This window comes from Coffea arabica, chromosome 11e (assembly GCF_036785885.1).
Source record: "Coffea arabica cultivar ET-39 chromosome 11e, Coffea Arabica ET-39 HiFi, whole genome shotgun sequence".
Taxonomy (NCBI): domain Eukaryota; kingdom Viridiplantae; phylum Streptophyta; class Magnoliopsida; order Gentianales; family Rubiaceae; genus Coffea; species Coffea arabica.
In genome coordinates, this window is record NC_092331.1 from 46180175 (window position 1) to 46207760 (window position 27586).

General features: G+C 39.7%; 23 non-coding genes across 23 annotated transcripts; all 23 read right to left on the minus strand.

The window, feature by feature from the left end:
• Positions 1 to 129: 129 nt before the first annotated feature.
• LOC140032403 (5S ribosomal RNA) lies at positions 130 to 248 on the minus strand. The gene has a single exon (XR_011836328.1). It is a non-coding gene; the product is annotated as a 5S ribosomal RNA (ribosomal RNA).
• A 1122-nt stretch (positions 249 to 1370) lies between these two features.
• On the minus strand, positions 1371 to 1489 carry LOC140032404 (5S ribosomal RNA). The gene has a single exon (XR_011836329.1). It is a non-coding gene; the product is annotated as a 5S ribosomal RNA (ribosomal RNA).
• Positions 1490 to 2611: 1122 nt separating this feature from the next.
• Positions 2612 to 2730, minus strand: LOC140032405 (5S ribosomal RNA). Its single transcript, XR_011836330.1, has one exon. It is a non-coding gene; the product is annotated as a 5S ribosomal RNA (ribosomal RNA).
• A 1122-nt stretch (positions 2731 to 3852) lies between these two features.
• LOC140032407 (5S ribosomal RNA) lies at positions 3853 to 3971 on the minus strand. The gene has a single exon (XR_011836333.1). It is a non-coding gene; the product is annotated as a 5S ribosomal RNA (ribosomal RNA).
• Positions 3972 to 5093: 1122 nt separating this feature from the next.
• On the minus strand, positions 5094 to 5212 carry LOC140032408 (5S ribosomal RNA). Its single transcript, XR_011836334.1, has one exon. It is a non-coding gene; the product is annotated as a 5S ribosomal RNA (ribosomal RNA).
• A 1122-nt stretch (positions 5213 to 6334) lies between these two features.
• On the minus strand, positions 6335 to 6453 carry LOC140031652 (5S ribosomal RNA). The gene has a single exon (XR_011835575.1). It is a non-coding gene; the product is annotated as a 5S ribosomal RNA (ribosomal RNA).
• Positions 6454 to 7575: 1122 nt separating this feature from the next.
• Positions 7576 to 7694, minus strand: LOC140029547 (5S ribosomal RNA). The gene has a single exon (XR_011833453.1). It is a non-coding gene; the product is annotated as a 5S ribosomal RNA (ribosomal RNA).
• A 1122-nt stretch (positions 7695 to 8816) lies between these two features.
• Positions 8817 to 8935, minus strand: LOC140029548 (5S ribosomal RNA). The gene has a single exon (XR_011833454.1). It is a non-coding gene; the product is annotated as a 5S ribosomal RNA (ribosomal RNA).
• Positions 8936 to 10057: 1122 nt separating this feature from the next.
• Positions 10058 to 10176, minus strand: LOC140029549 (5S ribosomal RNA). Its single transcript, XR_011833455.1, has one exon. It is a non-coding gene; the product is annotated as a 5S ribosomal RNA (ribosomal RNA).
• Positions 10177 to 11298: 1122 nt separating this feature from the next.
• LOC140029550 (5S ribosomal RNA) lies at positions 11299 to 11417 on the minus strand. The gene has a single exon (XR_011833456.1). It is a non-coding gene; the product is annotated as a 5S ribosomal RNA (ribosomal RNA).
• Positions 11418 to 12539: 1122 nt separating this feature from the next.
• LOC140029552 (5S ribosomal RNA) lies at positions 12540 to 12658 on the minus strand. Its single transcript, XR_011833458.1, has one exon. It is a non-coding gene; the product is annotated as a 5S ribosomal RNA (ribosomal RNA).
• Positions 12659 to 13780: 1122 nt separating this feature from the next.
• LOC140029553 (5S ribosomal RNA) lies at positions 13781 to 13899 on the minus strand. The gene has a single exon (XR_011833459.1). It is a non-coding gene; the product is annotated as a 5S ribosomal RNA (ribosomal RNA).
• A 1122-nt stretch (positions 13900 to 15021) lies between these two features.
• Positions 15022 to 15140, minus strand: LOC140029554 (5S ribosomal RNA). The gene has a single exon (XR_011833460.1). It is a non-coding gene; the product is annotated as a 5S ribosomal RNA (ribosomal RNA).
• A 1122-nt stretch (positions 15141 to 16262) lies between these two features.
• Positions 16263 to 16381, minus strand: LOC140029555 (5S ribosomal RNA). Its single transcript, XR_011833461.1, has one exon. It is a non-coding gene; the product is annotated as a 5S ribosomal RNA (ribosomal RNA).
• A 1122-nt stretch (positions 16382 to 17503) lies between these two features.
• On the minus strand, positions 17504 to 17622 carry LOC140029556 (5S ribosomal RNA). The gene has a single exon (XR_011833462.1). It is a non-coding gene; the product is annotated as a 5S ribosomal RNA (ribosomal RNA).
• A 1122-nt stretch (positions 17623 to 18744) lies between these two features.
• LOC140029557 (5S ribosomal RNA) lies at positions 18745 to 18863 on the minus strand. The gene has a single exon (XR_011833463.1). It is a non-coding gene; the product is annotated as a 5S ribosomal RNA (ribosomal RNA).
• A 1122-nt stretch (positions 18864 to 19985) lies between these two features.
• LOC140029558 (5S ribosomal RNA) lies at positions 19986 to 20104 on the minus strand. The gene has a single exon (XR_011833464.1). It is a non-coding gene; the product is annotated as a 5S ribosomal RNA (ribosomal RNA).
• Positions 20105 to 21226: 1122 nt separating this feature from the next.
• LOC140029559 (5S ribosomal RNA) lies at positions 21227 to 21345 on the minus strand. The gene has a single exon (XR_011833465.1). It is a non-coding gene; the product is annotated as a 5S ribosomal RNA (ribosomal RNA).
• A 1122-nt stretch (positions 21346 to 22467) lies between these two features.
• Positions 22468 to 22586, minus strand: LOC140029560 (5S ribosomal RNA). The gene has a single exon (XR_011833466.1). It is a non-coding gene; the product is annotated as a 5S ribosomal RNA (ribosomal RNA).
• Positions 22587 to 23708: 1122 nt separating this feature from the next.
• LOC140029561 (5S ribosomal RNA) lies at positions 23709 to 23827 on the minus strand. Its single transcript, XR_011833467.1, has one exon. It is a non-coding gene; the product is annotated as a 5S ribosomal RNA (ribosomal RNA).
• A 1122-nt stretch (positions 23828 to 24949) lies between these two features.
• LOC140029563 (5S ribosomal RNA) lies at positions 24950 to 25068 on the minus strand. Its single transcript, XR_011833469.1, has one exon. It is a non-coding gene; the product is annotated as a 5S ribosomal RNA (ribosomal RNA).
• Positions 25069 to 26190: 1122 nt separating this feature from the next.
• On the minus strand, positions 26191 to 26309 carry LOC140031488 (5S ribosomal RNA). Its single transcript, XR_011835410.1, has one exon. It is a non-coding gene; the product is annotated as a 5S ribosomal RNA (ribosomal RNA).
• A 1122-nt stretch (positions 26310 to 27431) lies between these two features.
• Positions 27432 to 27550, minus strand: LOC140031489 (5S ribosomal RNA). The gene has a single exon (XR_011835411.1). It is a non-coding gene; the product is annotated as a 5S ribosomal RNA (ribosomal RNA).
• Positions 27551 to 27586: the final 36 nt, after the last annotated feature.

Below are 27586 nucleotides of genomic sequence, written 5' to 3' on the forward strand. Positions count from 1 at the left end.
GTCTCGCGCCTTCAGATCCTCCTTCACGCTTCGACAAGAAGCAAAATATTAAGCAATCGTTCCGACGGAGCTAAATTACTACAGGATAAAGAACGAATAGGAAATTTGGATTTCGAAACAAAAAAGAGAGGGGTGCAACACGAGGACGTCCCAGGGGGTCACCCATCCTAGTACTACTCTCGCCCAAGCACGCTTAACTTCGGAGTTGTGATGGGATCCGGTGCATTAGTGCTGGTATGATCGCACCCGCCATGTTCCTTTCGCGTTATTCTTTTAAACTACCCCGTCCTGCGAAGCAGTGTGGCTTTTCTAGACCGAAATTCATTTTAAGCGTCAATTCAAGCATTTTCCTCTTATCCTTTTATTTATTTACTTTATATATTTTTTTGTTATTGATTTGCACCCTGTTTTTTTCCCTCATCCCGCAACTCTAAATTATCATGAAATCAATCCTTCACGCTTGCAGTCAGGGGTGGCAATTCGGGTCCAAATCAGGTTGGCGGGTCGGGTTCGGGTCAACAGACCCGCCAGAAAATCTGTTGACCCGAACCCCGACCCGCCAACCCGTGACGGGTCAGGTATGCTGACCCGAACCCGAAAATTTCAGGTTTACGGGGCGGCGGGTCGACCCGAAATGACCCGAAACTTAATTTTAATTTATTAATTTATCACTGTAATTTCTAATAAAATCAATTTCTCACAAAACTAATTACATAATCAAGTAATAAAAATTTAAATAAATGATTCCAAATCAAATCTAAAATAAATTAAACACCGTAAAAGTGTTTTATCCCAAGCAAAATATAAAATAAATTAAAACAATACAAAAGTGAAAAATAATATAATATATTATTTGTCCAAGTATAATAATTTCAACTTCACACAAATTAAATAAATTCGTTTAGGATTAAGTAATTAATGCCTTTGAAAAAAAGAATAACTTAGTTTAGTTAGATAAAATTATTTTTATGTTTATTAAATTATTTTTAATTCGTAAACGGGTCATATCGGGTCATATCAGGTCACCACGGGTTGACCCGAAATCGACCGGTTTTCTTTTCGGGTTCATCGGGTCCAACCCGATTCTGACCCGAATTCCCGAAACCTCAACCCAAACCCATTAATTTCGTGTTAGGTTCGTGTCGTGTCGAAAATTGCCACCCCTAGTTGCGGTGATACATTTGCGCCGACAAATTTGAGCGACGATCCGGGCTTTGATCGAGCCGTACCGTTCCTGATTTGTCTCGCGCCTTCAGATCCTCCTTCACGCTTCGACAAGAAGCAAAATATTAAGCAATCGTTCCGACGGAGCTAAATTACTACAGGATAAAGAACGAATAGGAAATTTGGATTTCGAAACAAAAAAGAGAGGGGTGCAACACGAGGACGTCCCAGGGGGTCACCCATCCTAGTACTACTCTCGCCCAAGCACGCTTAACTTCGGAGTTGTGATGGGATCCGGTGCATTAGTGCTGGTATGATCGCACCCGCCATGTTCCTTTCGCGTTATTCTTTTAAACTACCCCGTCCTGCGAAGCAGTGTGGCTTTTCTAGACCGAAATTCATTTTAAGCGTCAATTCAAGCATTTTCCTCTTATCCTTTTATTTATTTACTTTATATATTTTTTTGTTATTGATTTGCACCCTGTTTTTTTCCCTCATCCCGCAACTCTAAATTATCATGAAATCAATCCTTCACGCTTGCAGTCAGGGGTGGCAATTCGGGTCCAAATCAGGTTGGCGGGTCGGGTTCGGGTCAACAGACCCGCCAGAAAATCTGTTGACCCGAACCCCGACCCGCCAACCCGTGACGGGTCAGGTATGCTGACCCGAACCCGAAAATTTCAGGTTTACGGGGCGGCGGGTCGACCCGAAATGACCCGAAACTTAATTTTAATTTATTAATTTATCACTGTAATTTCTAATAAAATCAATTTCTCACAAAACTAATTACATAATCAAGTAATAAAAATTTAAATAAATGATTCCAAATCAAATCTAAAATAAATTAAACACCGTAAAAGTGTTTTATCCCAAGCAAAATATAAAATAAATTAAAACAATACAAAAGTGAAAAATAATATAATATATTATTTGTCCAAGTATAATAATTTCAACTTCACACAAATTAAATAAATTCGTTTAGGATTAAGTAATTAATGCCTTTGAAAAAAAGAATAACTTAGTTTAGTTAGATAAAATTATTTTTATGTTTATTAAATTATTTTTAATTCGTAAACGGGTCATATCGGGTCATATCAGGTCACCACGGGTTGACCCGAAATCGACCGGTTTTCTTTTCGGGTTCATCGGGTCCAACCCGATTCTGACCCGAATTCCCGAAACCTCAACCCAAACCCATTAATTTCGTGTTAGGTTCGTGTCGTGTCGAAAATTGCCACCCCTAGTTGCGGTGATACATTTGCGCCGACAAATTTGAGCGACGATCCGGGCTTTGATCGAGCCGTACCGTTCCTGATTTGTCTCGCGCCTTCAGATCCTCCTTCACGCTTCGACAAGAAGCAAAATATTAAGCAATCGTTCCGACGGAGCTAAATTACTACAGGATAAAGAACGAATAGGAAATTTGGATTTCGAAACAAAAAAGAGAGGGGTGCAACACGAGGACGTCCCAGGGGGTCACCCATCCTAGTACTACTCTCGCCCAAGCACGCTTAACTTCGGAGTTGTGATGGGATCCGGTGCATTAGTGCTGGTATGATCGCACCCGCCATGTTCCTTTCGCGTTATTCTTTTAAACTACCCCGTCCTGCGAAGCAGTGTGGCTTTTCTAGACCGAAATTCATTTTAAGCGTCAATTCAAGCATTTTCCTCTTATCCTTTTATTTATTTACTTTATATATTTTTTTGTTATTGATTTGCACCCTGTTTTTTTCCCTCATCCCGCAACTCTAAATTATCATGAAATCAATCCTTCACGCTTGCAGTCAGGGGTGGCAATTCGGGTCCAAATCAGGTTGGCGGGTCGGGTTCGGGTCAACAGACCCGCCAGAAAATCTGTTGACCCGAACCCCGACCCGCCAACCCGTGACGGGTCAGGTATGCTGACCCGAACCCGAAAATTTCAGGTTTACGGGGCGGCGGGTCGACCCGAAATGACCCGAAACTTAATTTTAATTTATTAATTTATCACTGTAATTTCTAATAAAATCAATTTCTCACAAAACTAATTACATAATCAAGTAATAAAAATTTAAATAAATGATTCCAAATCAAATCTAAAATAAATTAAACACCGTAAAAGTGTTTTATCCCAAGCAAAATATAAAATAAATTAAAACAATACAAAAGTGAAAAATAATATAATATATTATTTGTCCAAGTATAATAATTTCAACTTCACACAAATTAAATAAATTCGTTTAGGATTAAGTAATTAATGCCTTTGAAAAAAAGAATAACTTAGTTTAGTTAGATAAAATTATTTTTATGTTTATTAAATTATTTTTAATTCGTAAACGGGTCATATCGGGTCATATCAGGTCACCACGGGTTGACCCGAAATCGACCGGTTTTCTTTTCGGGTTCATCGGGTCCAACCCGATTCTGACCCGAATTCCCGAAACCTCAACCCAAACCCATTAATTTCGTGTTAGGTTCGTGTCGTGTCGAAAATTGCCACCCCTAGTTGCGGTGATACATTTGCGCCGACAAATTTGAGCGACGATCCGGGCTTTGATCGAGCCGTACCGTTCCTGATTTGTCTCGCGCCTTCAGATCCTCCTTCACGCTTCGACAAGAAGCAAAATATTAAGCAATCGTTCCGACGGAGCTAAATTACTACAGGATAAAGAACGAATAGGAAATTTGGATTTCGAAACAAAAAAGAGAGGGGTGCAACACGAGGACGTCCCAGGGGGTCACCCATCCTAGTACTACTCTCGCCCAAGCACGCTTAACTTCGGAGTTGTGATGGGATCCGGTGCATTAGTGCTGGTATGATCGCACCCGCCATGTTCCTTTCGCGTTATTCTTTTAAACTACCCCGTCCTGCGAAGCAGTGTGGCTTTTCTAGACCGAAATTCATTTTAAGCGTCAATTCAGGCATTTTCCTCTTATCCTTTTATTTATTTACTTTATATTTTTTTTTGTTATTGATTTGCACCCTGTTTTTTTCCCTCATCCCGCAACTCTAAATTATCATGAAATCAATCCTTCACGCTTGCAGTCAGGGGTGGCAATTCGGGTCCAAATCAGGTTGGCGGGTCGGGTTCGGGTCAACAGACCCGCCAGAAAATCTGTTGACCCGAACCCCGACCCGCCAACCCGTGACGGGTCAGGTATGCTGACCCGAACCCGAAAATTTCAGGTTTACGGGGCGGCGGGTCGACCCGAAATGACCCGAAACTTAATTTTAATTTATTAATTTATCACTGTAATTTCTAATAAAATCAATTTCTCACAAAACTAATTACATAATCAAGTAATAAAAATTTAAATAAATGATTCCAAATCAAATCTAAAATAAATTAAACACCGTAAAAGTGTTTTATCCCAAGCAAAATATAAAATAAATTAAAACAATACAAAAGTGAAAAATAATATAATATATTATTTGTCCAAGTATAATAATTTCAACTTCACACAAATTAAATAAATTCGTTTAGGATTAAGTAATTAATGCCTTTGAAAAAAAGAATAACTTAGTTTAGTTAGATAAAATTATTTTTATGTTTATTAAATTATTTTTAATTCGTAAACGGGTCATATCGGGTCATATCAGGTCACCACGGGTTGACCCGAAATCGACCGGTTTTCTTTTCGGGTTCATCGGGTCCAACCCGATTCTGACCCGAATTCCCGAAACCTCAACCCAAACCCATTAATTTCGTGTTAGGTTCGTGTCGTGTCGAAAATTGCCACCCCTAGTTGCGGTGATACATTTGCGCCGACAAATTTGAGCGACGATCCGGGCTTTGATCGAGCCGTACCGTTCCTGATTTGTCTCGCGCCTTCAGATCCTCCTTCACGCTTCGACAAGAAGCAAAATATTAAGCAATCGTTCCGACGGAGCTAAATTACTACAGGATAAAGAACGAATAGGAAATTTGGATTTCGAAACAAAAAAGAGAGGGGTGCAACACGAGGACGTCCCAGGGGGTCACCCATCCTAGTACTACTCTCGCCCAAGCACGCTTAACTTCGGAGTTGTGATGGGATCCGGTGCATTAGTGCTGGTATGATCGCACCCGCCATGTTCCTTTCGCGTTATTCTTTTAAACTACCCCGTCCTGCGAAGCAGTGTGGCTTTTCTAGACCGAAATTCATTTTAAGCGTCAATTCAGGCATTTTCCTCTTATCCTTTTATTTATTTACTTTATATTTTTTTTTGTTATTGATTTGCACCCTGTTTTTTTCCCTCATCCCGCAACTCTAAATTATCATGAAATCAATCCTTCACGCTTGCAGTCAGGGGTGGCAATTCGGGTCCAAATCAGGTTGGCGGGTCGGGTTCGGGTCAACAGACCCGCCAGAAAATCTGTTGACCCGAACCCCGACCCGCCAACCCGTGACGGGTCAGGTATGCTGACCCGAACCCGAAAATTTCAGGTTTACGGGGCGGCGGGTCGACCCGAAATGACCCGAAACTTAATTTTAATTTATTAATTTATCACTGTAATTTCTAATAAAATCAATTTCTCACAAAACTAATTACATAATCAAGTAATAAAAATTTAAATAAATGATTCCAAATCAAATCTAAAATAAATTAAACACCGTAAAAGTGTTTTATCCCAAGCAAAATATAAAATAAATTAAAACAATACAAAAGTGAAAAATAATATAATATATTATTTGTCCAAGTATAATAATTTCAACTTCACACAAATTAAATAAATTCGTTTAGGATTAAGTAATTAATGCCTTTGAAAAAAAGAATAACTTAGTTTAGTTAGATAAAATTATTTTTATGTTTATTAAATTATTTTTAATTCGTAAACGGGTCATATCGGGTCATATCAGGTCACCACGGGTTGACCCGAAATCGACCGGTTTTCTTTTCGGGTTCATCGGGTCCAACCCGATTCTGACCCGAATTCCCGAAACCTCAACCCAAACCCATTAATTTCGTGTTAGGTTCGTGTCGTGTCGAAAATTGCCACCCCTAGTTGCGGTGATACATTTGCGCCGACAAATTTGAGCGACGATCCGGGCTTTGATCGAGCCGTACCGTTCCTGATTTGTCTCGCGCCTTCAGATCCTCCTTCACGCTTCGACAAGAAGCAAAATATTAAGCAATCGTTCCGACGGAGCTAAATTACTACAGGATAAAGAACGAATAGGAAATTTGGATTTCGAAACAAAAAAGAGAGGGGTGCAACACGAGGACTTCCCAGGGGGTCACCCATCCTAGTACTACTCTCGCCCAAGCACGCTTAACTTCGGAGTTGTGATGGGATCCGGTGCATTAGTGCTGGTATGATCGCACCCGCCATGTTCCTTTCGCGTTATTCTTTTAAACTACCCCGTCCTGCGAAGCAGTGTGGCTTTTCTAGACCGAAATTCATTTTAAGCGTCAATTCAGGCATTTTCCTCTTATCCTTTTATTTATTTACTTTATATTTTTTTTTGTTATTGATTTGCACCCTGTTTTTTTCCCTCATCCCGCAACTCTAAATTATCATGAAATCAATCCTTCACGCTTGCAGTCAGGGGTGGCAATTCGGGTCCAAATCAGGTTGGCGGGTCGGGTTCGGGTCAACAGACCCGCCAGAAAATCTGTTGACCCGAACCCCGACCCGCCAACCCGTGACGGGTCAGGTATGCTGACCCGAACCCGAAAATTTCAGGTTTACGGGGCGGCGGGTCGACCCGAAATGACCCGAAACTTAATTTTAATTTATTAATTTATCACTGTAATTTCTAATAAAATCAATTTCTCACAAAACTAATTACATAATCAAGTAATAAAAATTTAAATAAATGATTCCAAATCAAATCTAAAATAAATTAAACACCGTAAAAGTGTTTTATCCCAAGCAAAATATAAAATAAATTAAAACAATACAAAAGTGAAAAATAATATAATATATTATTTGTCCAAGTATAATAATTTCAACTTCACACAAATTAAATAAATTCGTTTAGGATTAAGTAATTAATGCCTTTGAAAAAAAGAATAACTTAGTTTAGTTAGATAAAATTATTTTTATGTTTATTAAATTATTTTTAATTCGTAAACGGGTCATATCGGGTCATATCAGGTCACCACGGGTTGACCCGAAATCGACCGGTTTTCTTTTCGGGTTCATCGGGTCCAACCCGATTCTGACCCGAATTCCCGAAACCTCAACCCAAACCCATTAATTTCGTGTTAGGTTCGTGTCGTGTCGAAAATTGCCACCCCTAGTTGCGGTGATACATTTGCGCCGACAAATTTGAGCGACGATCCGGGCTTTGATCGAGCCGTACCGTTCCTGATTTGTCTCGCGCCTTCAGATCCTCCTTCACGCTTCGACAAGAAGCAAAATATTAAGCAATCGTTCCGACGGAGCTAAATTACTACAGGATAAAGAACGAATAGGAAATTTGGATTTCGAAACAAAAAAGAGAGGGGTGCAACACGAGGACTTCCCAGGGGGTCACCCATCCTAGTACTACTCTCGCCCAAGCACGCTTAACTTCGGAGTTCTGATGGGATCCGGTGCATTAGTGCTGGTATGATCGCACCCGCCATGTTCCTTTCGCGTTATTCTTTTAAACTACCCCGTCCTGCGAAGCAGTGTGGCTTTTCTAGACCGAAATTCATTTTAAGCGTCAATTCAGGCATTTTCCTCTTATCCTTTTATTTATTTACTTTATATTTTTTTTTGTTATTGATTTGCACCCTGTTTTTTTCCCTCATCCCGCAACTCTAAATTATCATGAAATCAATCCTTCACGCTTGCAGTCAGGGGTGGCAATTCGGGTCCAAATCAGGTTGGCGGGTCGGGTTCGGGTCAACAGACCCGCCAGAAAATCTGTTGACCCGAACCCCGACCCGCCAACCCGTGACGGGTCAGGTATGCTGACCCGAACCCGAAAATTTCAGGTTTACGGGGCGGCGGGTCGACCCGAAATGACCCGAAACTTAATTTTAATTTATTAATTTATCACTGTAATTTCTAATAAAATCAATTTCTCACAAAACTAATTACATAATCAAGTAATAAAAATTTAAATCAATGATTCCAAATCAAATCTAAAATAAATTAAACACCGTAAAAGTGTTTTATCCCAAGCAAAATATAAAATAAATTAAAACAATACAAAAGTGAAAAATAATATAATATATTATTTGTCCAAGTATAATAATTTCAACTTCACTCAAATTAAATAAATTCGTTTAGGATTAAGTAATTAATGCCTTTGAAAAAAAGAATAACTTAGTTTAGTTAGATAAAATTATTTTTATGTTTATTAAATTATTTTTAATTCGTAAACGGGTCATATCGGGTCATATCAGGTCACCACGGGTTGACCCGAAATCGACCGGTTTTCTTTTCGGGTTCATCGGGTCCAACCCGATTCTGACCCGAATTCCCGAAACCTCAACCCAAACCCATTAATTTCGTGTTAGGTTCGTGTCGTGTCGAAAATTGCCACCCCTAGTTGCGGTGATACATTTGCGCCGACAAATTTGAGCGACGATCCGGGCTTTGATCGAGCCGTACCGTTCCTGATTTGTCTCGCGCCTTCAGATCCTCCTTCACGCTTCGACAAGAAGCAAAATATTAAGCAATCGTTCCGACGGAGCTAAATTACTACAGGATAAAGAACGAATAGGAAATTTGGATTTCGAAACAAAAAAGAGAGGGGTGCAACACGAGGACTTCCCAGGGGGTCACCCATCCTAGTACTACTCTCGCCCAAGCACGCTTAACTTCGGAGTTCTGATGGGATCCGGTGCATTAGTGCTGGTATGATCGCACCCGCCATGTTCCTTTCGCGTTATTCTTTTAAACTACCCCGTCCTGCGAAGCAGTGTGGCTTTTCTAGACCGAAATTCATTTTAAGCGTCAATTCAAGCATTTTCCTCTTATCCTTTTATTTATTTACTTTATATATTTTTTTGTTATTGATTTGCACCCTGTTTTTTTCCCTCATCCCGCAACTCTAAATTATCATGAAATCAATCCTTCACGCTTGCAGTCAGGGGTGGCAATTCGGGTCCAAATCAGGTTGGCGGGTCGGGTTCGGGTCAACAGACCCGCCAGAAAATCTGTTGACCCGAACCCCGACCCGCCAACCCGTGACGGGTCAGGTATGCTGACCCGAACCCGAAAATTTCAGGTTTACGGGGCGGCGGGTCGACCCGAAATGACCCGAAACTTAATTTTAATTTATTAATTTATCACTGTAATTTCTAATAAAATCAATTTCTCACAAAACTAATTACATAATCAAGTAATAAAAATTTAAATAAATGATTCCAAATCAAATCTAAAATAAATTAAACACCGTAAAAGTGTTTTATCCCAAGCAAAATATAAAATAAATTAAAACAATACAAAAGTGAAAAATAATATAATATATTATTTGTCCAAGTATAATAATTTCAACTTCACACAAATTAAATAAATTCGTTTAGGATTAAGTAATTAATGCCTTTGAAAAAAAGAATAACTTAGTTTAGTTAGATAAAATTATTTTTAGGTTTATTAAATTATTTTTAATTCGTAAACGGGTCATATCGGGTCATATCAGGTCACCACGGGTTGACCCGAAATCGACCGGTTTTCTTTTCGGGTTCATCGGGTCCAACCCGATTCTGACCCGAATTCCCGAAACCTCAACCCAAACCCATTAATTTCGTGTTAGGTTCGTGTCGTGTCGAAAATTGCCACCCCTAGTTGCGGTGATACATTTGCGCCGACAAATTTGAGCGACGATCCGGGCTTTGATCGAGCCGTACCGTTCCTGATTTGTCTCGCGCCTTCAGATCCTCCTTCACGCTTCGACAAGAAGCAAAATATTAAGCAATCGTTCCGACGGAGCTAAATTACTACAGGATAAAGAACGAATAGGAAATTTGGATTTCGAAACAAAAAAGAGAGGGGTGCAACACGAGGACTTCCCAGGGGGTCACCCATCCTAGTACTACTCTCGCCCAAGCACGCTTAACTTCGGAGTTCTGATGGGATCCGGTGCATTAGTGCTGGTATGATCGCACCCGCCATGTTCCTTTCGCGTTATTCTTTTAAACTACCCCGTCCTGCGAAGCAGTGTGGCTTTTCTAGACCGAAATTCATTTTAAGCGTCAATTCAAGCATTTTCCTCTTATCCTTTTATTTATTTACTTTATATTTTTTTTTGTTATTGATTTGCACCCTGTTTTTTTCCCTCATCCCGCAACTCTAAATTATCATGAAATCAATCCTTCACGCTTGCAGTTAGGGGTGGCAATTCGGGTCCAAATCAGGTTGGCGGGTCGGGTTCGGGTCAACAGACCCGCCAGAAAATCTGTTGACCCGAACCCCGACCCGCCAACCCGTGACGGGTCAGGTATGCTGACCCGAACCCGAAAATTTCAGGTTTACGGGGCGGCGGGTCGACCCGAAATGACCCGAAACTTAATTTTAATTTATTAATTTATCACTGTAATTTCTAATAAAATCAATTTCTCACAAAACTAATTACATAATCAAGTAATAAAAATTTAAATCAATGATTCCAAATCAAATCTAAAATAAATTAAACACCGTAAAAGTGTTTTATCCCAAGCAAAATATAAAATAAATTAAAACAATACAAAAGTGAAAAATAATATAATATATTATTTGTCCAAGTATAATAATTTCAACTTCACTCAAATTAAATAAATTCGTTTAGGATTAAGTAATTAATGCCTTTGAAAAAAAGAATAACTTAGTTTAGTTAGATAAAATTATTTTTATGTTTATTAAATTATTTTTAATTCGTAAACGGGTCATATCGGGTCATATCAGGTCACCACGGGTTGACCCGAAATCGACCGGTTTTCTTTTCGGGTTCATCGGGTCCAACCCGATTCTGACCCGAATTCCCGAAACCTCAACCCAAACCCATTAATTTCGTGTTAGGTTCGTGTCGTGTCGAAAATTGCCACCCCTAGTTGCGGTGATACATTTGCGCCGACAAATTTGAGCGACGATCCGGGCTTTGATCGAGCCGTACCGTTCCTGATTTGTCTCGCGCCTTCAGATCCTCCTTCACGCTTCGACAAGAAGCAAAATATTAAGCAATCGTTCCGACGGAGCTAAATTACTACAGGATAAAGAACGAATAGGAAATTTGGATTTCGAAACAAAAAAGAGAGGGGTGCAACACGAGGACTTCCCAGGGGGTCACCCATCCTAGTACTACTCTCGCCCAAGCACGCTTAACTTCGGAGTTCTGATGGGATCCGGTGCATTAGTGCTGGTATGATCGCACCCGCCATGTTCCTTTCGCGTTATTCTTTTAAACTACCCCGTCCTGCGAAGCAGTGTGGCTTTTCTAGACCGAAATTCATTTTAAGCGTCAATTCAAGCATTTTCCTCTTATCCTTTTATTTATTTACTTTATATTTTTTTTTGTTATTGATTTGCACCCTGTTTTTTTCCCTCATCCCGCAACTCTAAATTATCATGAAATCAATCCTTCACGCTTGCAGTCAGGGGTGGCAATTCGGGTCCAAATCAGGTTGGCGGGTCGGGTTCGGGTCAACAGACCCGCCAGAAAATCTGTTGACCCGAACCCCGACCCGCCAACCCGTGACGGGTCAGGTATGCTGACCCGAACCCGAAAATTTCAGGTTTACGGGGCGGCGGGTCGACCCGAAATGACCCGAAACTTAATTTTAATTTATTAATTTATCACTGTAATTTCTAATAAAATCAATTTCTCACAAAACTAATTACATAATCAAGTAATAAAAATTTAAATAAATGATTCCAAATCAAATCTAAAATAAATTAAACACCGTAAAAGTGTTTTATCCCAAGCAAAATATAAAATAAATTAAAACAATACAAAAGTGAAAAATAATATAATATATTATTTGTCCAAGTATAATAATTTCAACTTCACACAAATTAAATAAATTCGTTTAGGATTAAGTAATTAATGCCTTTGAAAAAAAGAATAACTTAGTTTAGTTAGATAAAATTATTTTTATGTTTATTAAATTATTTTTAATTCGTAAACGGGTCATATCGGGTCATATCAGGTCACCACGGGTTGACCCGAAATCGACCGGTTTTCTTTTCGGGTTCATCGGGTCCAACCCGATTCTGACCCGAATTCCCGAAACCTCAACCCAAACCCATTAATTTCGTGTTAGGTTCGTGTCGTGTCGAAAATTGCCACCCCTAGTTGCGGTGATACATTTGCGCCGACAAATTTGAGCGACGATCCGGGCTTTGATCGAGCCGTACCGTTCCTGATTTGTCTCGCGCCTTCAGATCCTCCTTCACGCTTCGACAAGAAGCAAAATATTAAGCAATCGTTCCGACGGAGCTAAATTACTACAGGATAAAGAACGAATAGGAAATTTGGATTTCGAAACAAAAAAGAGAGGGGTGCAACACGAGGACTTCCCAGGGGGTCACCCATCCTAGTACTACTCTCGCCCAAGCACGCTTAACTTCGGAGTTCTGATGGGATCCGGTGCATTAGTGCTGGTATGATCGCACCCGCCATGTTCCTTTCGCGTTATTCTTTTAAACTACCCCGTCCTGCGAAGCAGTGTGGCTTTTCTAGACCGAAATTCATTTTAAGCGTCAATTCAAGCATTTTCCTCTTATCCTTTTATTTATTTACTTTATATATTTTTTTGTTATTGATTTGCACCCTGTTTTTTTCCCTCATCCCGCAACTCTAAATTATCATGAAATCAATCCTTCACGCTTGCAGTCAGGGGTGGCAATTCGGGTCCAAATCAGGTTGGCGGGTCGGGTTCGGGTCAACAGACCCGCCAGAAAATCTGTTGACCCGAACCCCGACCCGCCAACCCGTGACGGGTCAGGTATGCTGACCCGAACCCGAAAATTTCAGGTTTACGGGGCGGCGGGTCGACCCGAAATGACCCGAAACTTAATTTTAATTTATTAATTTATCACTGTAATTTCTAATAAAATCAATTTCTCACAAAACTAATTACATAATCAAGTAATAAAAATTTAAATAAATGATTCCAAATCAAATCTAAAATAAATTAAACACCGTAAAAGTGTTTTATCCCAAGCAAAATATAAAATAAATTAAAACAATACAAAAGTGAAAAATAATATAATATATTATTTGTCCAAGTATAATAATTTCAACTTCACACAAATTAAATAAATTCGTTTAGGATTAAGTAATTAATGCCTTTGAAAAAAAGAATAACTTAGTTTAGTTAGATAAAATTATTTTTATGTTTATTAAATTATTTTTAATTCGTAAACGGGTCATATCGGGTCATATCAGGTCACCACGGGTTGACCCGAAATCGACCGGTTTTCTTTTCGGGTTCATCGGGTCCAACCCGATTCTGACCCGAATTCCCGAAACCTCAACCCAAACCCATTAATTTCGTGTTAGGTTCGTGTCGTGTCGAAAATTGCCACCCCTAGTTGCGGTGATACATTTGCGCCGACAAATTTGAGCGACGATCCGGGCTTTGATCGAGCCGTACCGTTCCTGATTTGTCTCGCGCCTTCAGATCCTCCTTCACGCTTCGACAAGAAGCAAAATATTAAGCAATCGTTCCGACGGAGCTAAATTACTACATGATAAAGAACGAATAGGAAATTTGGATTTCGAAACAAAAAAGAGAGGGGTGCAACACGAGGACTTCCCAGGGGGTCACCCATCCTAGTACTACTCTCGCCCAAGCACGCTTAACTTCGGAGTTCTGATGGGATCCGGTGCATTAGTGCTGGTATGATCGCACCCGCCATGTTCCTTTCGCGTTATTCTTTTAAACTACCCCGTCCTGCGAAGCAGTGTGGCTTTTCTAGACCGAAATTCATTTTAAGCGTCAATTCAAGCATTTTCCTCTTATCCTTTTATTTATTTACTTTATATTTTTTTTTGTTATTGATTTGCACCCTGTTTTTTTCCCTCATCCCGCAACTCTAAATTATCATGAAATCAATCGTTCACGCTTGCAGTTAGGGGTGGCAATTCGGGTCCAAATCAGGTTGGCGGGTCGGGTTCGGGTCAACAGACCCGCCAGAAAATCTGTTGACCCGAACCCCGACCCGCCAACCCGTGACGGGTCAGGTATGCTGACCCGAACCCGAAAATTTCAGGTTTACGGGGCGGCGGGTCGACCCGAAATGACCCGAAACTTAATTTTAATTTATTAATTTATCACTGTAATTTCTAATAAAATCAATTTCTCACAAAACTAATTACATAATCAAGTAATAAAAATTTAAATAAATGATTCCAAATCAAATCTAAAATAAATTAAACACCGTAAAAGTGTTTTATCCCAAGCAAAATATAAAATAAATTAAAACAATACAAAAGTGAAAAATAATATAATATATTATTTGTCCAAGTATAATAATTTCAACTTCACACAAATTAAATAAATTCGTTTAGGATTAAGTAATTAATGCCTTTGAAAAAAAGAATAACTTAGTTTAGTTAGATAAAATTATTTTTATGTTTATTAAATTATTTTTAATTCGTAAACGGGTCATATCGGGTCATATCAGGTCACCACGGGTTGACCCGAAATCGACCGGTTTTCTTTTCGGGTTCATCGGGTCCAACCCGATTCTGACCCGAATTCCCGAAACCTCAACCCAAACCCATTAATTTCGTGTTAGGTTCGTGTCGTGTCGAAAATTGCAACCCCTAGTTGCGGTGATACATTTGCGCCGACAAATTTGAGCGACGATCCGGGCTTTGATCGAGCCGTACCGTTCCTGATTTGTCTCGCGCCTTCAGATCCTCCTTCACGCTTCGACAAGAAGCAAAATATTAAGCAATCGTTCCGACGGAGCTAAATTACTACAGGATAAAGAACGAATAGGAAATTTGGATTTCGAAACAAAAAAGAGAGGGGTGCAACACGAGGACTTCCCAGGGGGTCACCCATCCTAGTACTACTCTCGCCCAAGCACGCTTAACTTCGGAGTTCTGATGGGATCCGGTGCATTAGTGCTGGTATGATCGCACCCGCCATGTTCCTTTCGCGTTATTCTTTTAAACTACCCCGTCCTGCGAAGCAGTGTGGCTTTTCTAGACCGAAATTCATTTTAAGCGTCAATTCAGGCATTTTCCTCTTATCCTTTTATTTATTTACTTTATATTTTTTTTTGTTATTGATTTGCACCCTGTTTTTTTCCCTCATCCCGCAACTCTAAATTATCATGAAATCAATCCTTCACGCTTGCAGTCAGGGGTGGCAATTCGGGTCCAAATCAGGTTGGCGGGTCGGGTTCGGGTCAACAGACCCGCCAGAAAATCTGTTGACCCGAACCCCGACCCGCCAACCCGTGACGGGTCAGGTATGCTGACCCGAACCCGAAAATTTCAGGTTTACGGGGCGGCGGGTCGACCCGAAATGACCCGAAACTTAATTTTAATTTATTAATTTATCACTGTAATTTCTAATAAAATCAATTTCTCACAAAACTAATTACATAATCAAGTAATAAAAATTTAAATAAATGATTCCAAATCAAATCTAAAATAAATTAAACACCGTAAAAGTGTTTTATCCCAAGCAAAATATAAAATAAATTAAAACAATACAAAAGTGAAAAATAATATAATATATTATTTGTCCAAGTATAATAATTTCAACTTCACACAAATTAAATAAATTCGTTTAGGATTAAGTAATTAATGCCTTTGAAAAAAAGAATAACTTAGTTTAGTTAGATAAAATTATTTTTATGTTTATTAAATTATTTTTAATTCGTAAACGGGTCATATCGGGTCATATCAGGTCACCACGGGTTGACCCGAAATCGACCGGTTTTCTTTTCGGGTTCATCGGGTCCAACCCGATTCTGACCCGAATTCCCGAAACCTCAACCCAAACCCATTAATTTCGTGTTAGGTTCGTGTCGTGTCGAAAATTGCCACCCCTAGTTGCGGTGATACATTTGCGCCGACAAATTTGAGCGACGATCCGGGCTTTGATCGAGCCGTACCGTTCCTGATTTGTCTCGCGCCTTCAGATCCTCCTTCACGCTTCGACAAGAAGCAAAATATTAAGCAATCGTTCCGACGGAGCTAAATTACTACAGGATAAAGAACGAATAGGAAATTTGGATTTCGAAACAAAAAAGAGAGGGGTGCAACACGAGGACTTCCCAGGGGGTCACCCATCCTAGTACTACTCTCGCCCAAGCACGCTTAACTTCGGAGTTCTGATGGGATCCGGTGCATTAGTGCTGGTATGATCGCACCCGCCATGTTCCTTTCGCGTTATTCTTTTAAACTACCCCGTCCTGCGAAGCAGTGTGGCTTTTCTAGACCGAAATTCATTTTAAGCGTCAATTCAAGCATTTTCCTCTTATCCTTTTATTTATTTACTTTATATATTTTTTTGTTATTGATTTGCACCCTGTTTTTTTCCCTCATCCCGCAACTCTAAATTATCATGAAATCAATCCTTCACGCTTGCAGTCAGGGGTGGCAATTCGGGTCCAAATCAGGTTGGCGGGTCGGGTTCGGGTCAACAGACCCGCCAGAAAATCTGTTGACCCGAACCCCGACCCGCCAACCCGTGACGGGTCAGGTATGCTGACCCGAACCCGAAAATTTCAGGTTTACGGGGCGGCGGGTCGACCCGAAATGACCCGAAACTTAATTTTAATTTATTAATTTATCACTGTAATTTCTAATAAAATCAATTTCTCACAAAACTAATTACATAATCAAGTAATAAAAATTTAAATAAATGATTCCAAATCAAATCTAAAATAAATTAAACACCGTAAAAGTGTTTTATCCCAAGCAAAATATAAAATAAATTAAAACAATACAAAAGTGAAAAATAATATAATATATTATTTGTCCAAGTATAATAATTTCAACTTCACACAAATTAAATAAATTCGTTTAGGATTAAGTAATTAATGCCTTTGAAAAAAAGAATAACTTAGTTTAGTTAGATAAAATTATTTTTAGGTTTATTAAATTATTTTTAATTCGTAAACGGGTCATATCGGGTCATATCAGGTCACCACGTGTTGACCCGAAATCGACCGGTTTTCTTTTCGGGTTCATCGGGTCCAACCCGATTCTGACCCGAATTCCCGAAACCTCAACCCAAACCCATTAATTTCGTGTTAGGTTCGTGTCGTGTCGAAAATTGCCACCCCTAGTTGCGGTGATACATTTGCGCCGACAAATTTGAGCGACGATCCGGGCTTTGATCGAGCCGTACCGTTCCTGATTTGTCTCGCGCCTTCAGATCCTCCTTCACGCTTCGACAAGAAGCAAAATATTAAGCAATCGTTCCGACGGAGCTAAATTACTACAGGATAAAGAACGAATAGGAAATTTGGATTTCGAAACAAAAAAGAGAGGGGTGCAACACGAGGACTTCCCAGGGGGTCACCCATCCTAGTACTACTCTCGCCCAAGCACGCTTAACTTCGGAGTTCTGATGGGATCCGGTGCATTAGTGCTGGTATGATCGCACCCGCCATGTTCCTTTCGCGTTATTCTTTTAAACTACCCCGTCCTGCGAAGCAGTGTGGCTTTTCTAGACCGAAATTCATTTTAAGCGTCAATTCAAGCATTTTCCTCTTATCCTTTTATTTATTTACTTTATATTTTTTTTTGTTATTGATTTGCACCCTGTTTTTTTCCCTCATCCCGCAACTCTAAATTATCATGAAATCAATCCTTCACGCTTGCAGTCAGGGGTGGCAATTCGGGTCCAAATCAGGTTGGCGGGTCGGGTTCGGGTCAACAGACCCGCCAGAAAATCTGTTGACCCGAACCCCGACCCGCCAACCCGTGACGGGTCAGGTATGCTGACCCGAACCCGAAAATTTCAGGTTTACGGGGCGGCGGGTCGACCCGAAATGACCCGAAACTTAATTTTAATTTATTAATTTATCACTGTAATTTCTAATAAAATCAATTTCTCACAAAACTAATTACATAATCAAGTAATAAAAATTTAAATCAATGATTCCAAATCAAATCTAAAATAAATTAAACACCGTAAAAGTGTTTTATCCCAAGCAAAATATAAAATAAATTAAAACAATACAAAAGTGAAAAATAATATAATATATTATTTGTCCAAGTATAATAATTTCAACTTCACTCAAATTAAATAAATTCGTTTAGGATTAAGTAATTAATGCCTTTGAAAAAAAGAATAACTTAGTTTAGTTAGATAAAATTATTTTTATGTTTATTAAATTATTTTTAATTCGTAAACGGGTCATATCGGGTCATATCAGGTCACCACGGGTTGACCCGAAATCGACCGGTTTTCTTTTCGGGTTCATCGGGTCCAACCCGATTCTGACCCGAATTCCCGAAACCTCAACCCAAACCCATTAATTTCGTGTTAGGTTCGTGTCGTGTCGAAAATTGCCACCCCTAGTTGCGGTGATACATTTGCGCCGACAAATTTGAGCGACGATCCGGGCTTTGATCGAGCCGTACCGTTCCTGATTTGTCTCGCGCCTTCAGATCCTCCTTCACGCTTCGACAAGAAGCAAAATATTAAGCAATCGTTCCGACGGAGCTAAATTACTACAGGATAAAGAACGAATAGGAAATTTGGATTTCGAAACAAAAAAGAGAGGGGTGCAACACGAGGACTTCCCAGGGGGTCACCCATCCTAGTACTACTCTCGCCCAAGCACGCTTAACTTCGGAGTTCTGATGGGATCCGGTGCATTAGTGCTGGTATGATCGCACCCGCCATGTTCCTTTCGCGTTATTCTTTTAAACTACCCCGTCCTGCGAAGCAGTGTGGCTTTTCTAGACCGAAATTCATTTTAAGCGTCAATTCAAGCATTTTCCTCTTATCCTTTTATTTATTTACTTTATATATTTTTTTGTTATTGATTTGCACCCTGTTTTTTTCCCTCATCCCGCAACTCTAAATTATCATGAAATCAATCCTTCACGCTTGCAGTCAGGGGTGGCAATTCGGGTCCAAATCAGGTTGGCGGGTCGGGTTCGGGTCAACAGACCCGCCAGAAAATCTGTTGACCCGAACCCCGACCCGCCAACCCGTGACGGGTCAGGTATGCTGACCCGAACCCGAAAATTTCAGGTTTACGGGGCGGCGGGTCGACCCGAAATGACCCGAAACTTAATTTTAATTTATTAATTTATCACTGTAATTTCTAATAAAATCAATTTCTCACAAAACTAATTACATAATCAAGTAATAAAAATTTAAATAAATGATTCCAAATCAAATCTAAAATAAATTAAACACCGTAAAAGTGTTTTATCCCAAGCAAAATATAAAATAAATTAAAACAATACAAAAGTGAAAAATAATATAATATATTATTTGTCCAAGTATAATAATTTCAACTTCACACAAATTAAATAAATTCGTTTAGGATTAAGTAATTAATGCCTTTGAAAAAAAGAATAACTTAGTTTAGTTAGATAAAATTATTTTTATGTTTATTAAATTATTTTTAATTCGTAAACGGGTCATATCGGGTCATATCAGGTCACCACGGGTTGACCCGAAATCGACCGGTTTTCTTTTCGGGTTCATCGGGTCCAACCCGATTCTGACCCGAATTCCCGAAACCTCAACCCAAACCCATTAATTTCGTGTTAGGTTCGTGTCGTGTCGAAAATTGCCACCCCTAGTTGCGGTGATACATTTGCGCCGACAAATTTGAGCGACGATCCGGGCTTTGATCGAGCCGTACCGTTCCTGATTTGTCTCGCGCCTTCAGATCCTCCTTCACGCTTCGACAAGAAGCAAAATATTAAGCAATCGTTCCGACGGAGCTAAATTACTACAGGATAAAGAACGAATAGGAAATTTGGATTTCGAAACAAAAAAGAGAGGGGTGCAACACGAGGACTTCCCAGGGGGTCACCCATCCTAGTACTACTCTCGCCCAAGCACGCTTAACTTCGGAGTTCTGATGGGATCCGGTGCATTAGTGCTGGTATGATCGCACCCGCCATGTTCCTTTCGCGTTATTCTTTTAAACTACCCCGTCCTGCGAAGCAGTGTGGCTTTTCTAGACCGAAATTCATTTTAAGCGTCAATTCAAGCATTTTCCTCTTATCCTTTTATTTATTTACTTTATATATTTTTTTGTTATTGATTTGCACCCTGTTTTTTTCCCTCATCCCGCAACTCTAAATTATCATGAAATCAATCCTTCACGCTTGCAGTCAGGGGTGGCAATTCGGGTCCAAATCAGGTTGGCGGGTCGGGTTCGGGTCAACAGACCCGCCAGAAAATCTGTTGACCCGAACCCCGACCCGCCAACCCGTGACGGGTCAGGTATGCTGACCCGAACCCGAAAATTTCAGGTTTACGGGGCGGCGGGTCGACCCGAAATGACCCGAAACTTAATTTTAATTTATTAATTTATCACTGTAATTTCTAATAAAATCAATTTCTCACAAAACTAATTACATAATCAAGTAATAAAAATTTAAATAAATGATTCCAAATCAAATCTAAAATAAATTAAACACCGTAAAAGTGTTTTATCCCAAGCAAAATATAAAATAAATTAAAACAATACAAAAGTGAAAAATAATATAATATATTATTTGTCCAAGTATAATAATTTCAACTTCACACAAATTAAATAAATTCGTTTAGGATTAAGTAATTAATGCCTTTGAAAAAAAGAATAACTTAGTTTAGTTAGATAAAATTATTTTTATGTTTATTAAATTATTTTTAATTCGTAAACGGGTCATATCGGGTCATATCAGGTCACCACGGGTTGACCCGAAATCGACCGGTTTTCTTTTCGGGTTCATCGGGTCCAACCCGATTCTGACCCGAATTCCCGAAACCTCAACCCAAACCCATTAATTTCGTGTTAGGTTCGTGTCGTGTCGAAAATTGCCACCCCTAGTTGCGGTGATACATTTGCGCCGACAAATTTGAGCGACGATCCGGGCTTTGATCGAGCCGTACCGTTCCTGATTTGTCTCGCGCCTTCAGATCCTCCTTCACGCTTCGACAAGAAGCAAAATATTAAGCAATCGTTCCGACGGAGCTAAATTACTACAGGATAAAGAACGAATAGGAAATTTGGATTTCGAAACAAAAAAGAGAGGGGTGCAACACGAGGACTTCCCAGGGGGTCACCCATCCTAGTACTACTCTCGCCCAAGCACGCTTAACTTCGGAGTTCTGATGGGATCCGGTGCATTAGTGCTGGTATGATCGCACCCGCCATGTTCCTTTCGCGTTATTCTTTTAAACTACCCCGTCCTGCGAAGCAGTGTGGCTTTTCTAGACCGAAATTCATTTTAAGCGTCAATTCAAGCATTTTCCTCTTATCCTTTTATTTATTTACTTTATATTTTTTTTTGTTATTGATTTGCACCCTGTTTTTTTCCCTCATCCCGCAACTCTAAATTATCATGAAATCAATCCTTCACGCTTGCAGTCAGGGGTGGCAATTGGGGTCCAAATCAGGTTGGCGGGTCGGGTTCGGGTCAACAGACCCGCCAGAAAATCTGTTGACCCGAACCCCGACCCGCCAACCCGTGACGGGTCAGGTATGCTGACCCGAACCCGAAAATTTCAGGTTTACGGGGCGGCGGGTCGACCCGAAATGACCCGAAACTTAATTTTAATTTATTAATTTATCACTGTAATTTCTAATAAAATCAATTTCTCACAAAACTAATTACATAATCAAGTAATAAAAATTTAAATAAATGATTCCAAATCAAATCTAAAATAAATTAAACACCGTAAAAGTGTTTTATCCCAAGCAAAATATAAAATAAATTAAAACAATACAAAAGTGAAAAATAATATAATATATTATTTGTCCAAGTATAATAATTTCAACTTCACACAAATTAAATAAATTCGTTTAGGATTAAGTAATTAATGCCTTTGAAAAAAAGAATAACTTAGTTTAGTTAGATAAAATTATTTTTATGTTTATTAAATTATTTTTAATTCGTAAACGGGTCATATCGGGTCATATCAGGTCACCACGGGTTGACCCGAAATCGACCGGTTTTCTTTTCGGGTTCATCGGGTCCAACCCGATTCTGACCCGAATTCCCGAAACCTCAACCCAAACCCATTAATTTCGTGTTAGGTTCGTGTCGTGTCGAAAATTGCCACCCCTAGTTGCGGTGATACATTTGCGCCGACAAATTTGAGCGACGATCCGGGCTTTGATCGAGCCGTACCGTTCCTGATTTGTCTCGCGCCTTCAGATCCTCCTTCACGCTTCGACAAGAAGCAAAATATTAAGCAATCGTTCCGACGGAGCTAAATTACTACAGGATAAAGAACGAATAGGAAATTTGGATTTCGAAACAAAAAAGAGAGGGGTGCAACACGAGGACTTCCCAGGGGGTCACCCATCCTAGTACTACTCTCGCCCAAGCACGCTTAACTTCGGAGTTCTGATGGGATCCGGTGCATTAGTGCTGGTATGATCGCACCCGCCATGTTCCTTTCGCGTTATTCTTTTAAACTACCCCGTCCTGCGAAGCAGTGTGGCTTTTCTAGACCGAAATTCATTTTAAGCGTCAATTCAAGCATTTTCCTCTTATCCTTTTATTTATTTACTTTATATATTTTTTTGTTATTGATTTGCACCCTGTTTTTTTCCCTCATCCCGCAACTCTAAATTATCATGAAATCAATCCTTCACGCTTGCAGTCAGGGGTGGCAATTCGGGTCCAAATCAGGTTGGCGGGTCGGGTTCGGGTCAACAGACCCGCCAGAAAATCTGTTGACCCGAACCCCGACCCGCCAACCCGTGACGGGTCAGGTATGCTGACCCGAACCCGAAAATTTCAGGTTTACGGGGCGGCGGGTCGACCCGAAATGACCCGAAACTTAATTTTAATTTATTAATTTATCACTGTAATTTCTAATAAAATCAATTTCTCACAAAACTAATTACATAATCAAGTAATAAAAATTTAAATAAATGATTCCAAATCAAATCTAAAATAAATTAAACACCGTAAAAGTGTTTTATCCCAAGCAAAATATAAAATAAATTAAAACAATACAAAAGTGAAAAATAATATAATATATTATTTGTCCAAGTATAATAATTTCAACTTCACACAAATTAAATAAATTCGTTTAGGATTAAGTAATTAATGCCTTTGAAAAAAAGAATAACTTAGTTTAGTTAGATAAAATTATTTTTATGTTTATTAAATTATTTTTAATTCGTAAACGGGTCATATCGGGTCATATCAGGTCACCACGGGTTGACCCGAAATCGACCGGTTTTCTTTTCGGGTTCATCGGGTCCAACCCGATTCTGACCCGAATTCCCGAAACCTCAACCCAAACCCATTAATTTCGTGTTAGGTTCGTGTCGTGTCGAAAATTGCCACCCCTAGTTGCGGTGATACATTTGCGCCGACAAATTTGAGCGACGATCCGGGCTTTGATCGAGCCGTACCGTTCCTGATTTGTCTCGCGCCTTCAGATCCTCCTTCACGCTTCGACAAGAAGCAAAATATTAAGCAATCGTTCCGACGGAGCTAAATTACTACAGGATAAAGAACGAATAGGAAATTTGGATTTCGAAACAAAAAAGAGAGGGGTGCAACACGAGGACTTCCCAGGGGGTCACCCATCCTAGTACTACTCTCGCCCAAGCACGCTTAACTTCGGAGTTCTGATGGGATCCGGTGCATTAGTGCTGGTATGATCGCACCCGCCATGTTCCTTTCGCGTTATTCTTTTAAACTACCCCGTCCTGCGAAGCAGTGTGGCTTTTCTAGACCGAAATTCATTTTAAGCGTCAATTCAAGCATTTTCCTCTTATCCTTTTATTTATTTACTTTATATTTTTTTTTGTTATTGATTTGCACCCTGTTTTTTTCCCTCATCCCGCAACTCTAAATTATCATGAAATCAATCCTTCACGCTTGCAGTCAGGGGTGGCAATTGGGGTCCAAATCAGGTTGGCGGGTCGGGTTCGGGTCAACAGACCCGCCAGAAAATCTGTTGACCCGAACCCCGACCCGCCAACCCGTGACGGGTCAGGTATGCTGACCCGAACCCGAAAATTTCAGGTTTACGGGGCGGCGGGTCGACCCGAAATGACCCGAAACTTAATTTTAATTTATTAATTTATCACTGTAATTTCTAATAAAATCAATTTCTCACAAAACTAATTACATAATCAAGTAATAAAAATTTAAATAAATGATTCCAAATCAAATCTAAAATAAATTAAACACCGTAAAAGTGTTTTATCCCAAGCAAAATATAAAATAAATTAAAACAATACAAAAGTGAAAAATAATATAATATATTATTTGTCCAAGTATAATAATTTCAACTTCACACAAATTAAATAAATTCGTTTAGGATTAAGTAATTAATGCCTTTGAAAAAAAGAATAACTTAGTTTAGTTAGATAAAATTATTTTTATGTTTATTAAATTATTTTTAATTCGTAAACGGGTCATATCGGGTCATATCAGGTCACCACGGGTTGACCCGAAATCGACCGGTTTTCTTTTCGGGTTCATCGGGTCCAACCCGATTCTGACCCGAATTCCCGAAACCTCAACCCAAACCCATTAATTTCGTGTTAGGTTCGTGTCGTGTCGAAAATTGCCACCCCTAGTTGCGGTGATACATTTGCGCCGACAAATTTGAGCGACGATCCGGGCTTTGATCGAGCCGTACCGTTCCTGATTTGTCTCGCGCCTTCAGATCCTCCTTCACGCTTCGACAAGAAGCAAAATATTAAGCAATCGTTCCGACGGAGCTAAATTACTACAGGATAAAGAACGAATAGGAAATTTGGATTTCGAAACAAAAAAGAGAGGGGTGCAACACGAGGACTTCCCAGGGGGTCACCCATCCTAGTACTACTCTCGCCCAAGCACGCTTAACTTCGGAGTTCTGATGGGATCCGGTGCATTAGTGCTGGTATGATCGCACCCGCCATGTTCCTTTCGCGTTATTCTTTTAAACTACCCCGTCCTGCGAAGCAGTGTGGCTTTTCTAGACCGAAATTCATTTTAAGCGTCAATTCAAGCATTTTCCTCTTATCCTTTTATTTATTTACTTTATATATTTTTTTGTTATTGATTTGCACCCTGTTTTTTTCCCTCATCCCGCAACTCTAAATTATCATGAAATCAATCCTTCACGCTTGCAGTCAGGGGTGGCAATTCGGGTCCAAATCAGGTTGGCGGGTCGGGTTCGGGTCAACAGACCCGCCAGAAAATCTGTTGACCCGAACCCCGACCCGCCAACCCGTGACGGGTCAGGTATGCTGACCCGAACCCGAAAATTTCAGGTTTACGGGGCGGCGGGTCGACCCGAAATGACCCGAAACTTAATTTTAATTTATTAATTTATCACTGTAATTTCTAATAAAATCAATTTCTCACAAAACTAATTACATAATCAAGTAATAAAAATTTAAATAAATGATTCCAAATCAAATCTAAAATAAATTAAACACCGTAAAAGTGTTTTATCCCAAGCAAAATATAAAATAAATTAAAACAATACAAAAGTGAAAAATAATATAATATATTATTTGTCCAAGTATAATAATTTCAACTTCACACAAATTAAATAAATTCGTTTAGGATTAAGTAATTAATGCCTTTGAAAAAAAGAATAACTTAGTTTAGTTAGATAAAATTATTTTTATGTTTATTAAATTATTTTTAATTCGTAAACGGGTCATATCGGGTCATATCAGGTCACCACGGGTTGACCCGAAATCGACCGGTTTTCTTTTCGGGTTCATCGGGTCCAACCCGATTCTGACCCGAATTCCCGAAACCTCAACCCAAACCCATTAATTTCGTGTTAGGTTCGTGTCGTGTCGAAAATTGCCACCCCTAGTTGCGGTGATACATTTGCGCCGACAAATTTGAGCGACGATCCGGGCTTTGATCGAGCCGTACCGTTCCTGATTTGTCTCGCGCCTTCAGATCTTCCTTCACGCTTCGACAAGAAGCAAAATATTAAGCAATCGTTCCGACGGAGCTAAATTACTACAGGATAAAGAACGAATAGGAAATTTGGATTTCGAAACAAAAAAGAGAGGGGTGCAACACGAGGACTTCCCAGGGGGTCACCCATCCTAGTACTACTCTCGCCCAAGCACGCTTAACTTCGTAGTTCTGATGGGATCCGGTGCATTAGTGCTGGTATGATCGCACCCGCCATGTTCCTTTCGCGTTATTCTTTTAAACTACCCCGTCCTGCGAAGCAGTGTGGCTTTTCTAGACCGAAATTCATTTTAAGCGTCAATTCAAGCATTTTCCTCTTATCCTTTTATTTATTTACTTTATATTTTTTTTTGTTATTGATTTGCACCCTGTTTTTTTCCCTCATCCCGCAACTCTAAATTATCATGAAATCAATCCTTCACGCTTGCAGTTAGGGGTGGCAATTCGGGTCCAAATCAGGTTGGCGGGTCGGGTTCGGGTCAACAGACCCGCCAGAAAATCTGTTGACCCGAACCCCGACCCGCCAACCCGTGACGGGTCAGGTATGCTGACCCGAACCCGAAAATTTCAGGTTTACGGGGCGGCGGGTCGACCCGAAATGACCCGAAACTTAATTTTAATTTATTAATTTATCACTGTAATTTCTAATAAAATCAATTTCTCACAAAACTAATTACATAATCAAGTAATAAAAATTTAAATCAATGATTCCAAATCAAATCTAAAATAAATTAAACACCGTAAAAGTGTTTTATCCCAAGCAAAATATAAAATAAATTAAAACAATACAAAAGTGAAAAATAATATAATATATTATTTGTCCAAGTATAATAATTTCAACTTCACTCAAATTAAATAAATTCGTTTAGGATTAAGTAATTAATGCCTTTGAAAAAAAGAATAACTTAGTTTAGTTAGATAAAATTATTTTTATGTTTATTAAATTATTTTTAATTCGTAAACGGGTCATATCGGGTCATATCAGGTCACCACGGGTTGACCCGAAATCGACCGGTTTTCTTTTCGGGTTCATCGGGTCCAACCCGATTCTGACCCGAATTCCCGAAACCTCAACCCAAACCCATTAATTTCGTGTTAGGTTCGTGTCGTGTCGAAAATTGCCACCCCTAGTTGCGGTGATACATTTGCGCCGACAAATTTGAGCGACGATCCGGGCTTTGATCGAGCCGTACCGTTCCTGATTTGTCTCGCGCCTTCAGATCTTCCTTCACGCTTCGACAAGAAGCAAAATATTAAGCAATCGTTCCGACGGAGCTAAATTACTACAGGATAAAGAACGAATAGGAAATTTGGATTTCGAAACAAAAAAGAGAGGGGTGCAACACGAGGACTTCCCAGGGGGTCACCCATCCTAGTACTACTCTCGCCCAAGCACGCTTAACTTCGTAGTTCTGATGGGATCCGGTGCATTAGTGCTGGTATGATCGCACCCGCCATGTTCCTTTCGCGTTATTCTTTTAAACTACCC